The sequence below is a fragment of the Desmodus rotundus genome, chromosome 9 (assembly GCF_022682495.2).
Source record: "Desmodus rotundus isolate HL8 chromosome 9, HLdesRot8A.1, whole genome shotgun sequence".
Classification (NCBI taxonomy): domain Eukaryota; kingdom Metazoa; phylum Chordata; class Mammalia; order Chiroptera; family Phyllostomidae; genus Desmodus; species Desmodus rotundus.
Window position 1 is genome coordinate 78799993 of NC_071395.1, and position 15147 is coordinate 78815139.

At 36.2% G+C, this 15147-nt stretch overlaps 1 protein-coding gene across 5 annotated transcripts in view; it reads right to left on the minus strand.

Annotated features, from left to right (window-relative positions):
- TAOK1 (TAO kinase 1) overlaps positions 1-15147 on the minus strand; it is a 137760-nt gene that overhangs the window by 106308 nt on the left and 16305 nt on the right. For 2 of the 5 annotated variants that reach the window (XM_024565241.3, XM_024565242.4), the window contains exon 2: positions 11518-11613. The exons of 1 other annotated variant lie outside the window; for it this stretch is intronic. The gene's annotated coding sequence lies outside the window, so the exon portion shown is untranslated. Of the gene's footprint in view, positions 1-1894; positions 2018-11517; positions 11614-15147 lie in introns of all 5 variants that reach the window. 2 more of the 5 variants (XM_053912089.1, XM_053912088.1) reach the window with 2 other exon arrangements.

Here is a 15147-nt window from a genome sequence, read left to right on the forward strand (position 1 = left end):
AATTAATACTCTGGACAAGTGAGTTTCCTGGTTGATGGGGGTGATACTTCCTGACTCTAAAGAGAGAGAGGAAGTTGGAAGCTCTGTATTTGCAACCCTCCCAGACTTGTCCCCCTGTGTCTCTTCATTTGGCTGGTTCTGATTTGATTTCTTTATAATAAAACTGTGACAGTAAGTATAGCAGTTTCCTGGGTACTTTGATTCATTCTAGTAAATTATCAAACCTGAGGGGAATCATGGGAACCTCTTGGATTTGTAGCCAGTTGGTCAAAAATGTAGGTGGTCTGGGGATCCCAAGAATTTGCAGCTGACACCTGAAGTTGAGGATCATGCCCTTAAACCCATGGAATCTGATCTCCAGGGCGTTACCATGAGAATTGCATTGTAGCATTTTTGACAGAAAGGAGATATACTTCACACCTTTCACCTAATGACCTAAATCAGGTATTTTAGAAGTAATAAAAAGAACCTTTTCTGTTCTTATTCTTTCTGCATGTCTTAAGTAGTAATTTTCATTTTTTGTACTTTCAAGTTTTTATTCACTACTTTCCAAGATGATTATTACAAGGACAAGGTAGACTATGTGTGAAAGTACATTGCAAAATTACGACACCCTATACAAATGTAATACTATTAAAGGGAATTAGATTAAAATAGTCAGGTAATTCCCAATGTGTTCTGTGATATATACAAATTTTCTCTTACGTATCTCTGGAAAGATACTTGGAAACTGATAGCACTGATGGCCTCTGATGAAGGAACTCAAGAGCCTAGTACACAAAAATGGGAGGGAGACATTTTACTGCCTATTTTGTACTTTTGAATGGTGAATGTTTACCTATTTAAAAAACAAATGTTAAAATTTAAATAAGAAAAATTCATTTTGTGGCCAAAATATTTACATGAAACACAGTACCAAATACACAAAGTTTAGAATTTTCATAATTTGCAACTTTCCACAAGCACTCCTCTCTCATCTTCCCCTAACCCCATCAAGTTCTAATTCTCAGAAAACTCAGAGATTCTGAGAACTAGAAAAGTAACTGATATAACCATTAAGAATTATTTACAGTACTTGGTAAGTATTTAAATGCTAACTGGTAAGACAAGAGCCTCTTTCCAGTTGTTTCCCTTTAAAAAGATCATATGGCACCTTTACTTTTCCATTCTTTCATTGTCTAATAATGTAACCACTATAACAGGAGGGAAAAGCAAGCAACAGCAGTGTTATAAAGATACAAAATTCTTTTAATGTTTTTCTCACACATACACTTTTATTACCTCAAGTTTGGAAGGGTATAGACCAAAATGTTGACAATTGTTATATGTGAATGCTAGAATTTATAGAATTATTTTCATTTTTCTTATAAGTATTTCTAGTTTATTTACTTCAATAAAAGTTCACGTGAACTTTCTAAATGCAAATTAAAAAAAAAAGAACTGCAACATTCCTGAAAATATCAGAAACTTAAATGCAAGGTACAAATGAAGCAGGAATTTTTTTACAGTTTAATATCATAACCCACAATCTACAAATGTTGCAACTTTGCAAGGAGGAAGATTTTTTTTGTTTAAATTTTCCAAAATTTCATGCATATTCTGAAAAACACTGTTCTAAAACATTACTGGTTCAAAGATGTGGGGGCAGAAAATATTTTGATATTTCCAACTCCACACTACTTATACACAAAGTTATCTGCAACTCCACACTAGACTCACACAGATGATTTTCTGTCAAAACAGAAATTAGCTACAAAACAACTAGCCTGAATTCTTTAAAATATCATGGAAGACGATAAAAGACCAGGGAGCCCTGGCTGGGTGGCTCAGTTGGTTGGAGCACTGTCCCATACACTGAAAGGTTGCGGGTACAATTCCTGGTCAGGGCACATACCTAGGTTGCGGGTTCGATCCCCAGTCGGGCACATATAGGAGGCAACCGATCGATGTTTCTCTCTCACATTGATGTTTCTTTCTCTCTCTCCCTTCCTCTCTCTCTAAAATCAATAAACATACCCTAGGATGAGGATTAAAAACAATTATTATTTTTAAAAAGTATACAAATATAGAGTCACTCTGTTGTATACCTAAAGCTTACATATTATATACCAACTATACTTTAATAAAAATAAAAATTATAATGATGTCACAATATTAGCCATAATATTACAACAAAATTTAAACCAAATTGTTTTTGTAAACTTGGTGTATGCAAATTTGGGATCAACTTCTACTTCTGAGCAATGATAGAATAACTGAGACAGGGTTTACCTTCCTACCACAAACACCTGCAAAACTGGAAAAATATAAAATCCATTTTCAGATACTAGACAAGAGACAATATATGACTGCAAGCTCTGAGAGGAGTGAAACAAAAAAGGTAAGTTACATGGTTACTGGCTTTCTACCTGGAAGAACTTTCCAGAATGCAGTACAGTGAAAAGGATTCCAAGTAAAGCATAGCAGTCCCTGTGAACTGAAAAGAAAGATCAGAGTTCAGTTAGGCCAAGCAACAGAAATAGAGAAAGTAGCTTTTTAGGGAAAGAATTCCAGGACTATTTAGGGGATGCCTTCAGTATTTGACTAAATACTAAGTTACGCATGCAAAGGGCGAAACTCCAAAAGGTCAGGCAAAGAACAACTGTTAGAAAGCTAACTTCCCAGAGGTTACACAAGGCTGGAAGACATGAGTTTCAACTCAACCACAGTGGAGATTCCTTGTTGAAGACTTGAAGCATTCCGCAGAGACCCCAAAAGGGTCATAACCTTAACAGTAGGGCTAAATTAGCCCTAGCATAAAGACCTCTCTAAATTCATCTTAACAAACCTTAAAAACAGCCTTAAAAGGATCAAGCTGATCCACAAGTAACTACCAATCAAAACAAAGTGTAACATTATTCAGAGATAGAAAAAATTTCAGCATATAAAAAATAAAGTTGACAACATATTACAATCCATCAAAAATTAAAGGACATGCCCTGGTTGGTATGGCTCAATAGATTGAGTGCCAGCCTGCAAACTGAAAGGTCACCAGTTCAGTTCCCAGTCAGGGCACACGCATGGGTCCCAGGCCTGATCCCTGGTTGGGAGCGTGCAAGAGGCAACCAACTGGTGTTTCTCTCACACAATGCACATTGATGTTTCTCTCTCGTTCTTACTCCCTTTCTGTCTCTCTAAAAATAAATAAAATCTAAAAAAAAGAAGGACATATCAAAAAATAGGAAAGGTTAGCCATAACCAGCGGAAAAATTGGTCAATAAAAACAGACCTCATAATGAAAGAGAAATGAGGAGGAAGAGGGTATTAAATTATTTATTATAAGTATCTTCAAATATTTACATAAGAACATATACTAATTGAGAGAAAAAAGAAAACAGAACTTAAAGAAATGAAAAATAAAATTCAGAAAAAAAAAGTTAATAGATGGGACTAACAGCACATATGCCACTGCAGAAGAAATGATCCATAAATTTTAAAAAGATCTATTGATATGGAGACATGAAAATAAGAACCAAGTAATAGCACAATAAACGAAAAATGTGTAGGATCTCAGTTACTATGGGACAATATCTAAAGGTCTAACATGTGTGTAATTGGGTTACTACATGAAAGGGTGGACTAAAAATATTATTAGAATAATAACCAAAGTTTCTTAATTTTGATGTAAACTATAAGCCCATAGATTCAAGAAGCTCAATAAGCACCACAAGGGTAACCTCAAATCAAGAGACAAAGAAATATTATAATCAACTTGTTGAACAATCAATGACAAAAATAAAGTTTTAAGAGTAGCCAGAGAGAAAAGATACCTCCTAGAGAGGAACAATGATAAGAATGATTACAGATTTCTTATCTAAAAATATGGAAGTCAAAAACAATGTTATGACATCTTTCAAATACTAAAATTTTAAAAAGTCAATTTACGAAATGGAATTTAATTTAGAATGGCTAAATAAAAAGTAATTATAAAACCAAATGCCAAATAAGCTAGTCACAAAAAGGCTAAATAGTATATAATCCCTTTCATATGAGGTTCCTAGAATAGTAAATTCATAGAGACAGAAAATAGAATGGTGGTTGCCAGGGCATGGGAGGTAGGGAATAAGGAGTCAGTGTTTAATTGGTACAGAATTCCAGTTGAAGAAAATGAAAAATTCTGGAAATGGATGGTGGGGAGCATTGCAAACAGTGTAATTGTACTTAATGCCACAAAAGCATTCACTTAAAAATGGCTAAAATGGCATTATTCATATATTTATTTTGGTAGTTTAAACAAGATAGGACTTTATTTCATTTCCACATAGAAGAAGTCAGTAGTCCAAGATTGGTACAATGGCTCCTTGGTACTATCAGGGACTCAGGCTCCTATTTTTCTGCTATGCAGCCTTCAGAGTATGGCCTCCTCAAAGTCACTTTGTAATTCAAGACAGCTGTTGGAGCTACAGCTATACATCCTGGAAGAAGAAATAGCAGGACAAAAATGGATTTTCCTAGCTAACGTTAGTGTTAATGCAGTCTCAACGTGGCTTCTTTCTATACTTAGTTAAAGCACTTGTGTTCAGCTAGACTGCAGGTGGTTCTGAGTGATAGTTTTTCTGTAGTTTAGTTGTAATCTTAATGTGGTTGTGGGAGGATGTGAGTACCACAATGACCTATTCCGTCATCTTCTTATTATGTATATTTTCCACAATTTAAAAAATATGAACAGTTATAGGCACTCTAGAAAAATAGGACAGTTCCTTATAAAACTAAATATGAGTTTACTGTAATGACCCAGAATTGGGTCATTTATCCCAGACCAACAAAACTTATTTTCCCACCAAAACATGTATACCATTTGCATGCTTTTCAGTGAGTTCTCACTTAATATCGTCAACAGGTTCTTGGCAACTACAACTTTAAGGAAAAAGGATGTATAATGAAACCAATTTTCTCACAGGCTAGTTGACATAAACAAGAATTAAGTTCCTACAGCATATTTCTGGTCACAAAAACTTTCCCAAACTTCTAAATAAAGTCCCCAAAACACTTCTAATATCAAACACTGCAATAAATGTGAGCTATACATGTGTTTAAGAAAGATTAATAAAAACCAAGTATGATAGTTATTTTCAAACTCACTTATTCCAGTTCAGGGTCATGGGTAGCTAGATCCTATCTCGCAGCTCAGGGCACAAGGCAAAAAACCAACCCTGGACAGGATGCCATTCCATCGCAGGGTACACACTCATTCATACTACAACAATTTAGACACGCCAATTAACCTAATGTGCACATCTTAGTGACATGAGATGGAACTGGAATACACACAGAAAATCCATGCATACAGGGGGCGACCATACAAACTGTGCATATGGTGGCCCTGTCCAGGAATTGATTTTTTTCTCATCAATGTTATAACAAGATGTTGAATGAAATGACATTACTCAATGACCTGATGTACTTTATTTTTAATTGCCAAAAGCTAGGAAAACACCCAAATATTCTTCAACAAGTGATGGTTAAACAAAATGTGTCATATCCTATACATGGAATACTACTCAGCAACAAGAAAGAACAAACTATTGGTACGTGAAACAAACTGGACAAATCTCACACGAATCATGGTTAACTGAAAAACAAACAAACAAACAAACTAGTACTCTGCATAATTATATACATTCCAAAAATGTTAAAATTATAAAGATGAACAGAGTGAGTGGTTTCCAAGGGCTGGGGTGGGTAAGGGAGAGAGGTGGCTGTGACAATAAAGGGTAGCACAAGTGCTCCCTGAGACGGAACTATTCCGTATCTTGACTGTGATGTCTGTCATACTAATCTGCACATGTGATAAAACTGCAAAGAACTAAATACACATAATGAGCTCATACAAAAAGGAATATAGGTCGAATTGGTGAAATCTGAATAAGGTCAAGCAAAGTTCTATCAATATCCATTTCCTGGTTGAGACATTATACTATAGTTACTCAAGATGTTACTACTGGGGGAAGTTGAATGAGGAGTATACAGGATTTGTCTGTATTACGTCTCATAATTGCATTGAATCTATACTTATACCCACCCAAAAAAGATTTTAATTAAGGTGAAATAGATTTTTTCTGACAAAATCTTTGAAAATTCATTAAAGTAAGTTTCTCAAGAACAAATAAAAAGCTACTGAATAGAAACTAGGATCTACACAAAGGAATGAGGAATAATAGAAATAATAAATTAAATGGTATAAATATAAAAAACTTTTCGGGAGAACCAAGACGGCGGCGTAGGTAGACACACTGTGCCCCCTCGCACAACCAGAACTGACAGAAAATCGAATGGCAAGAAAGTCCGACACCAAGGAAATAAAAAATAAACATTCATCCAGACCGGTAGGAGGGGCGGAGAGGACTCGCGTTGCCGTGGCGGGACCCAGACTGGCGGAGTGTGGGATGAACGGGGCCGGCAGTCTGACCACTGGCAGACCCTGCGGCCCCACGTTCGTGCAGATAAACCAAGAGGGCCAGACTCAGAGTGGTGGAGAACGGGGCAGGCAGAACGGCGGGTAGCACCCCACAGCACCACATTCGCGCACACATAAACAGGACAAACGGCGGGGAGCAAAGCAGACCGCGCAACCCAGGGCTCCAGCTCCGGGAAATAAAGCCTCAAACCTCTGATTGAAAACGCCCGTGGGGGTTGGGGCAGCAGCAGGAGAGACTCTCAGCCTCATAGGAGAGGTCGTTGGAGAGACCCACAGGGGACTAGGGCATGCACAGGCCCACCCACTCAGGAACCAGCACAAGAGGGGCCAAGTTTGATTGTGGGTAGCGGAGTGAAAGATTGAGGTCCAATGGAGAGTGGAGCGGGCGCCATTGCTCCCTCTCAGCCCCACCCCCACGCAGAGCGTCACAGCGCAGCGACCAGCGTTACCCCACCCCGGGGAACACCTAAGGCTCCGCCCCTTTAAGTAACAGATGCGCCAAGACCAAAAAAAAAAAAAAAAAAAAGGCCCAAATGACAGAACACTTCAAAGCTCCAGAAAAAATACAACTAAGCGAGGAAGAGAGAGCCAACCTATAGGATGCACAGTTCAAAACACTGGTTATCAAGACGCTCACAGAATTGGTTGAATCTGTTCAAAAACCAGATGAAAAAATGAAGCCTATGCTAAGAGAAACAAAGGAAAATGTACAGGGAACCAATAGTGATGCGAAGGAAACTGGGACTCAAATCAACGGTGTGGACCAGAAGGAAGAAAGAAACATCCAACCAGAAAAGAATGAAGAAACAAGAATTGGGAAAAATGAGGAGAGGCTTAGGAACCTCCAGGACATCTTGAAACATTCCAACATCCGAATTATAGGGGTGCCAGAAGGAGAAGAGGAAGAACAAAAAATTGAAAACTTATTTGAACAAATAATGAAGGGGAACTTCCCCAGTCTGGCAAAGGAAATAGACTTCCAGGAAGTCCAGGAAGCTCAGAGAATCCCAGAGAAGCTGGACCCAAGGAGGAACACACCAAGGCACATTATAATTACATTACCTAAGATTAAACAAGAGAGAATCTTAGAAGCAGCAAGAGAAAAGGACACAGTTACCTACAAAGGAGTTCCCATAAGACTGTCAGCTGATTTCTCCAAAGAGACCTTACAGGCAAGAAGGGACTGGCAAGAAGTATTCCAAGTCATGAAAGGCAAGGGCCTACATCCAAGATTACTGTATCCAGCAAAGCTATCATTTAGAATGAAAGGGCAGATAAAGTGCTTCTCAGATAAGGTCAAGTTAAAGGAGTTCATCATCACCAAGCCCTTATTATATGAAATGTTAAAGGGAGTTACTTAAGAAAAGGAAGATAAAAAATATGAACAGTAAAAATGACAGCAAACTCACAGTTATTAACAACCACACCTAAAATCAAAACAAAAGAAAACTAAGCAAACAACTAGAACAGAAACAGAACCACAGAAATGGAGACCACATGGAGGGTTATCAATAGGGGATTGGGAGGGGGAGAGAGGGGGGAAAGGTACAGAGAATAAATAGCATAAATGATAGGTGGAAAATAGACAGGGGGAGGGTAAGAATAGTATAGGAAATGCAGAAGCCAAAGAACTTATAAGTATGACCCATGGACATGAACTATAGGGGGGGAATGTGGGAGGGAGAGGGTGGGCAGGATGGAGTTGAGTGAAGGGGCGGAAATGGCACAACTGTAACAGCATAATCAATAAATATATCAAAAAAAAGAAAAAAAAGAAGAAACTTATAAACTAGACTTCATCAAAATTGAAAACCGCTCTTTGAAAGATAGTGTTAAAAAAAATAAAAGACAAGTCAGAGACTGAGAGAAAATACTGCAAAAACATTTATCTAATAAAAGGGCTTATATCCTGAGTATATATAAAATTCATTAACTAAATAAATAAAAAGAGCCCAATATCAAAATGGATGGGAGGGGCAAATAACTTAGCTAAAGACAGATATATAGCAAATAAGCACCATGAAGAGACATCAAGGAAGTGCGAAATCAAAATTACAAGTCTCCTCCCCACGTAAGGCAGGGACTAGACTTAATGACTCACTTCCAAAGAATAGAGTAGGTAAAAGGAAAATTGTAACTTTACATCGGTGAACCTGTAAACACTACATTAACCAAGTGAGGAAGGCTAACATCATTAGTGTATGAGGATATCATGTACCTCCTGACATGAGGTAATGAGAAGGCACTACATATCTTTGGTATTCTTCCACAAAATCCATCAGTTCTAATCATAAGAAAAACATCAAACAAACCTAGATGGGGGACATTCTTCAGGATAGCCGGCCAATACATTTTAAGACTGCCAAGGTCATAAAAAACACAGAAAGGACTGAGAAATTGACCATTTCAGAGCAGACTGTGACAGAAAGAAAACATTAATGGAGAAACTGGTGATACCCAAATAAAGTCAGGAGTTTAGTTAATAAATAATAATACACTCACATCAGTTTCTTAATTTTGACAAAAGTACCAGGAAACACAAAGTCTCAGGATATTAATTACAAATTTGAAAGTGGTAATTAAAGTGGAGAATGCAGCAGATAACCACCTTAAGCAAATGAACCAAGTTAACATCAACAGCAATAAGACATATCAACATCAGGTTATATGCCTGAGAAGGGCACAATACCACTTTGCAATATTCTTAACAAAAATACACGTCCTCAACCCTGGCTGGTATGGCTCAGTGATTGAACGCCTGCCTGCGAACCAAACGGTCACGGGTTCGATTCCCAGTCAGGGCACAAGCCTGGGTTGCAAGCCAGGTCCCCAGTAGGGGTGTGCAAGAGGCAACCACATACTGATGTTTCTCTCCTTCTCTTTCTCCCTCCCTTTCCCTCTAAAAATAAATAAATAAAATCTTCTTTACCCATCCTCAATATAATCATAAGAAAACAAGTAATTCCTAATTGAGATACATTTTAAAAATAACTGACCAGTAGGGGGGAGTGGGGAGGGCACAGTGAGGAGAGGGGATTACAGGAACTACTATAAAGGACACATGGACAAAATCAAGGGGGAGGGTGGAGGTGGGGGAGGGAGGAGGTGGGGGAGGGAGGGGTGTTTGGATGGGGTAGGGTGGAGGGATGGGGAGAAAAGGCACACAACTGTAATTGAATAACAATAAAAAATTTAAAAAAAAATAACTGACCAGTACTCATCAAAAGTGCCAAGGTCATGAAAGACAAGAAAAGACTGAAGTATCATCACAGCCAGGAGGAGACCAAGGACATACAACAAACTGCAGTGTGAGATCTTGAAAGAGAAAGGATTACTAGTGGAAAAACTGGTAAACCTCAAATAAGGGCTGAGATTAAGTTCATAATATTACACCAATGTTGATTTTCTATCTTGGTAATTATTCTATTATGTAGGCTTAGGGGAAGCTGAATGAAGGGCATACTTGAACACTTTACTAACTGCAATTTTTCCATAAACCTAACTATTACAAAAATTTTAAACATACATTATATGTCAATTATATCTCAATAAAGCTGGAAAAAATACAAAAAAGAATGCCTAACTCCCCAGTGAAATTTCCAATTATAAACCCTTAACTACTGAGAGCTATGTAATAAAATGGTATTTTAGCATCTACTTTGATTTCTGTAAGTCTATGAAAGAAATATTAAATTCTTATTATACTATTCCTTTGCAGTTAATGAATTTATATGATATACTGGAATATTAGCAAATCGAGAAATGCATTTTATTCTAAGCAATTACTGTAATATCCTTTAAAAATGTAAAATTTTAGAGGGAAAAAGTACCAGTTTTGACCATATGTTAAGAAATATAATTATCATAGCAAATAATTAACATTTAGATTTAACATTGCTCCATGTTCCAATATTGAAATATATACAATAACTCATGAGGGAAAAGGGACTATAAAAAGATCAAGCATTCTTATTGCTATCAAGCTTGAACCAACTTGCTTTCATTTGATGTAACTAGACATCAAAACCAACCAGCAAACCGAAATAAGCATAATTCATGCAACATCTACTAGGCCTTTACCAAGTTCCAGGCACTGTCCTAGGTGCTGGAGATTCAGAAATGATTAAGTAGTAGAAGCAAATATAAAAACAATTACAAGCTTATTTAACAAGAATTTATTAAATAATAAAAATGAGTAAAAGATAGTATCTGCCTTGAAGAAGTTTACCCCTTTTAGAATATTAATGAGTTCAAAATTTGCCTTTCTAAAGTACCATATGGCACTAAATATAATTCCAAGGAGGGAAATTAAAATCTCAAATCAGTTCGAACCTTTTCCTCAACATAGTTTGAGGATTAAACCAGGCTTAAAAAAATGACAACATATACTTTCAGCTTACATTAATGGAAGAAGCCACTCATATGTTCTATTTATTAATTTCTAATATATAACCACTCCTTTAATTATTCCAATTATTTTCTCATGGAATAAATGTTTTTTCCCCCCTTTATATCTAATGGACACTGAATCTTATATGTTACTGTTTCTCTCCTTACTTAAGAAAAAAAGCATGAAACAAATTCTCAGTCCATTTCTTTCAACAGTGAATATTATAAAGATAGTTTAAGAGAATAATTCTCATGTTAAATGTTCTTACCACAAAAACAAAAAAACAGCAATAACCAAAAAATAACAAGAGAAAATTTTTGGAGGTAATGGATACATTTTGTACCTTGATTGTGGCATCAAAATGTATACACTAAATTGTACAATTATTTGAATATGAATTGTACTTCAATAAAGCTTAATATGCTAAATATCATCAATAGCTTCAGAGTATTTTACCTGAGTACTCATCTTGTTTTCCTTTCTTTATTTTTACCTGCTCATCTTTGTGTTTAATATGTTTTACATTACTTACCTGAAAGCAAATAATTTAACATGTATAACTTCAAAAATTGTGCTTTTTTTATTTTGCCCTGGCCAGGTGGCCCAGTTGATTGGAATGTTGTCCCATACACACAAAGGTTGTAGGTTTGATTACCATCAAGGTACATACCTTGGTTGGGGGTTCCGGTCTGGGCACGAACAGGAGGCAACCAATCAATGTTTCTCTCTCACATCAATGTCTTTCTCTCTCTTCCTTCCTCTTTCTCTAAAATCAATAAACATATCCTTGGGTGAGGATATTTTTTTTAATTGTGCTTTTCTACACATAAAATTATATGGAGATCTTTTAATGACAAGTCAAAGGACATTATCCAACTAATTGAAAGTGAGGAACACTCCAAAATTACTTTATCTGCATTAAAATTTTTAATTCTACAAAATGTTAAAAAGGGTCTCAAACTCTCAAAATTTAAACCAGTCTCACCATCTCTTTTTTTTATTATTTCTTTATTTTAGACAGAGAGAGGAAGGGAGAGAGAAGGAGTGGAGAAGGTAGAGAGATTCTTGTATGTGTTCTGACTGGGGATCAAACTCACAACCTTGGCTTACTGGAATAATGCTCTAACCAACTGAGCTACCTGGCCAGGGCTCTCTTCTTTTTAATTGCCCAAAGAACTCTGTATTTGTACCAAATAGTCTGGCACTTAATTATATAATAACAGCAAATATTTCACATTTTAAAAGATTTTTCTTGATAACTTTAAGCATACCTCTTTGAAAATCAAGTTTATATTTTTCTAAAGAAGGTATATAATGGCCAATAAGTAAATTGAAAACATGCTCAACATTATTAGTCACTAGGGAAATGCATATTGAACCCACAAGGAGGTAGCACTTCACACCCTCAAGGATGCCTCATAATTTAAAAAAAATTTTAACAGAAGGCCTGGCTGGTGTGTCTCAGTGGACTGAGCTCTGGCCTGTGAACCGAAAGGGCACTGGTTTGATTCCTGGTCAGGGCACATGCCTGGGTTGTGGGCCAGGTCCCCAATTGGGGGTGTGCAAGAGGCAACTGATCAATGTTTCTCTTGTACATGATGTTTCTCTCCCTTTCTTCTTCCCTTCCACTCTCTCTAAAAATAAATAAATAAATGTTTTTAAAACTTTTAACAAAAAATAACTGTTATAATAGATGTGGAGAAACCAGAACCCTTGTGCATTGCTGGAGGCAATGTAAAATAGTTCTGTTGTTGTGGAAAACAACTGGCAGGCAGGTCCTCAAAGCTAAATATAGAATTACCATATGACCAAGCAATTTTAGACATAGGTATATACCCACAAGAACTGAAAACAGGTACTCAAAATAGTACATACATGTTCACAGAGCACTATTTACAATAACCAAAAGGTAAAAACAGGCCAAATGTCCATCAATAGATGGATATACAAACTGTAATATAGACATAAAAAGAATATTATCCAGCCAAAAAAGGAATGAAATGCTAATACATAGTACGAGGTAGATGAAGCTCCACAAAATTATGCCGAATGACAGCCAGACATAAATGGTTGTACTAGGCTGGCCAAAAAGTTCGTTTGGTTTTTTCTGTACGATGGCTCTAGTAAGCACTTAGTTGTCTTTAACATCATTTGAAACAATTTTGTTAGACTGTATTGTGACAGCTACCATATCAGTGTACATTTAAAAAAAACTTATCAAAATTGGTGAATTTTTGTGTAGCCATTTAATATTGAAGATGGAAGAAAATAAGCAACGTTTTCAGCATATTATGCTTTACTACTTCAAGAAAGGTAAAAACATTAACTGAAACTCAAAAAAGATGTGTGCAGTGTATGGAGAAGGTGCTGTGAGTGATCAGACGTGTCAAAAGTGGTTTTCGAAGTTTTGTACTGGAGATTTCTCTCTGGATGATGCTCCATGATCAGGTAGACCAGTCGAAGTTGACAGTGATCAAATCAAGACAATAATTGAGAAAAACCAGTATTATACCACGCAGAAGATAGCCGACATACTCAAAATATCCAAATCAATAAAGTTATTGGTGAAAATGAAAAATGTGTCTTATTTTATGGAAAAAAAACCCTAAACAGACTTTTTGGCCAACTCAATACAATATGAGATTCCATTTATCTGAAATATGCAGAATATGCAAATTTACAGAGAGAGAATGCAGACTGGTGGTTATCAGGGACAGGGGAAAGGGGTGAAGTGGGAATAATGGCTTAATGAGTAAAGGGTCTGTTTCTACGGTAGGTAAAATTTACTTATCCTAGAATAGAGGTGATGGTCACACAATACTGTGAATGTACTAAATGCCACTAAATTGTTCATTTTAAAATTATTAATTTAATACTATGTGGATTTGACCTCAATTTTTTAGAAGTTTATTTTAACCATTTGGGATAGAAATATTTCCTAATTGTATTAGATACACACTGAACTAATACTATTTTCTTTCTGACTCAAGGATCATCACTGTGAATAACAATGACTGTATGAGTAAGTCATCCCTCTTGTGTCTTATGTCTGAGCCTCAGTTGTCTCATCTGAAAAATGTCATATTTTGGCTAGGTCACAGGATCTTAAAGTTTTTTGAACCACAGACCTTTGAAAATCCAATTAAGTTACAGGCTTTTACTCTAGAAAAATGTACATGTATGTCTACCTGGCAAATTGCATATAGCCTCAGGAAGTTCACAGACATATCAAGACCCGCCCAAGCAATTCTCATGGGTTCAACGTTCAGGGGAAGAAAGGATACCTAGTGAGATTACCTGTACAATCCTTTCTAGTTTTAAATTTTAGATTCCACTGTAGTCTAACACACTAGCATGGCTTCAATATCTATATAGGTTCATGGAGCTGTGCCTTTTATTTCTTGTGGTTTTACAAATAGTTGTCCTCGTTCACTGTCAAGTTCTCTACTACAATTGCTGGTTGCTGTTCAATACTTAAGAGAATTTAAATTTTATAAATTCAATAATTAGTACTATGTGTCCTATGCTAGGCATTATAAGGGAGCAATACAAAATAACTATAGTCTTACTAAAGTTAATATGATTAAGTAATTATAAAAAAGAAAAATATTTCACTAAATACTAAAATACTGATAGTGAGCCAAAAAGAGAAGAACAAGGACGGTATAAGCTGAAGCAGTTAGGGACAGTTTCATGGAAGACTTGAATGGACAGAGAGAACAGGACAGACAAGATAAAAAGGGCACTAAGGGGACATCATAAACATAGGCAGAGCAGGCTGTGTGTTGGGCAGTAATGGAAAATAGGCTGCAGCACCATGGAGGGACCAATCACAGATAACCTTAAAAATTAAACAAAAGAATTATTTGCACCATCAACAAATGAAAGACGACCTGCAGAACGGAAGAAAATATTTGCAAATCATATATCTGATAAAAGGTTAATATCTAAAATATATAAAGAACTTACACAACTATATAACCGGAGAGCAAAAAAAAAAAAAAAAAAAAAAAAAAAAATCCAAACAATCTGATTTAAAAAATGGGCAGGGGATCAGAGTAGACATTTTTCCAAACAAGACATACAGTGCTCACCATCACTAATTATCAGAGAAATGCAAATCAAAAACAAAATGAGGTATTACCTCACACTTGTTAGAATGGCTGTTATAAAAGAAGACCAGAAATAACAAGTGTTGGCAAGGATGTGGAGAAAAGGGAATCCTCATTGTTGATGGGATTGGAAAATGGTACAGCCACTATGGAAAACAGTATGGAGGTCACTCAAAAAATCAAAAATA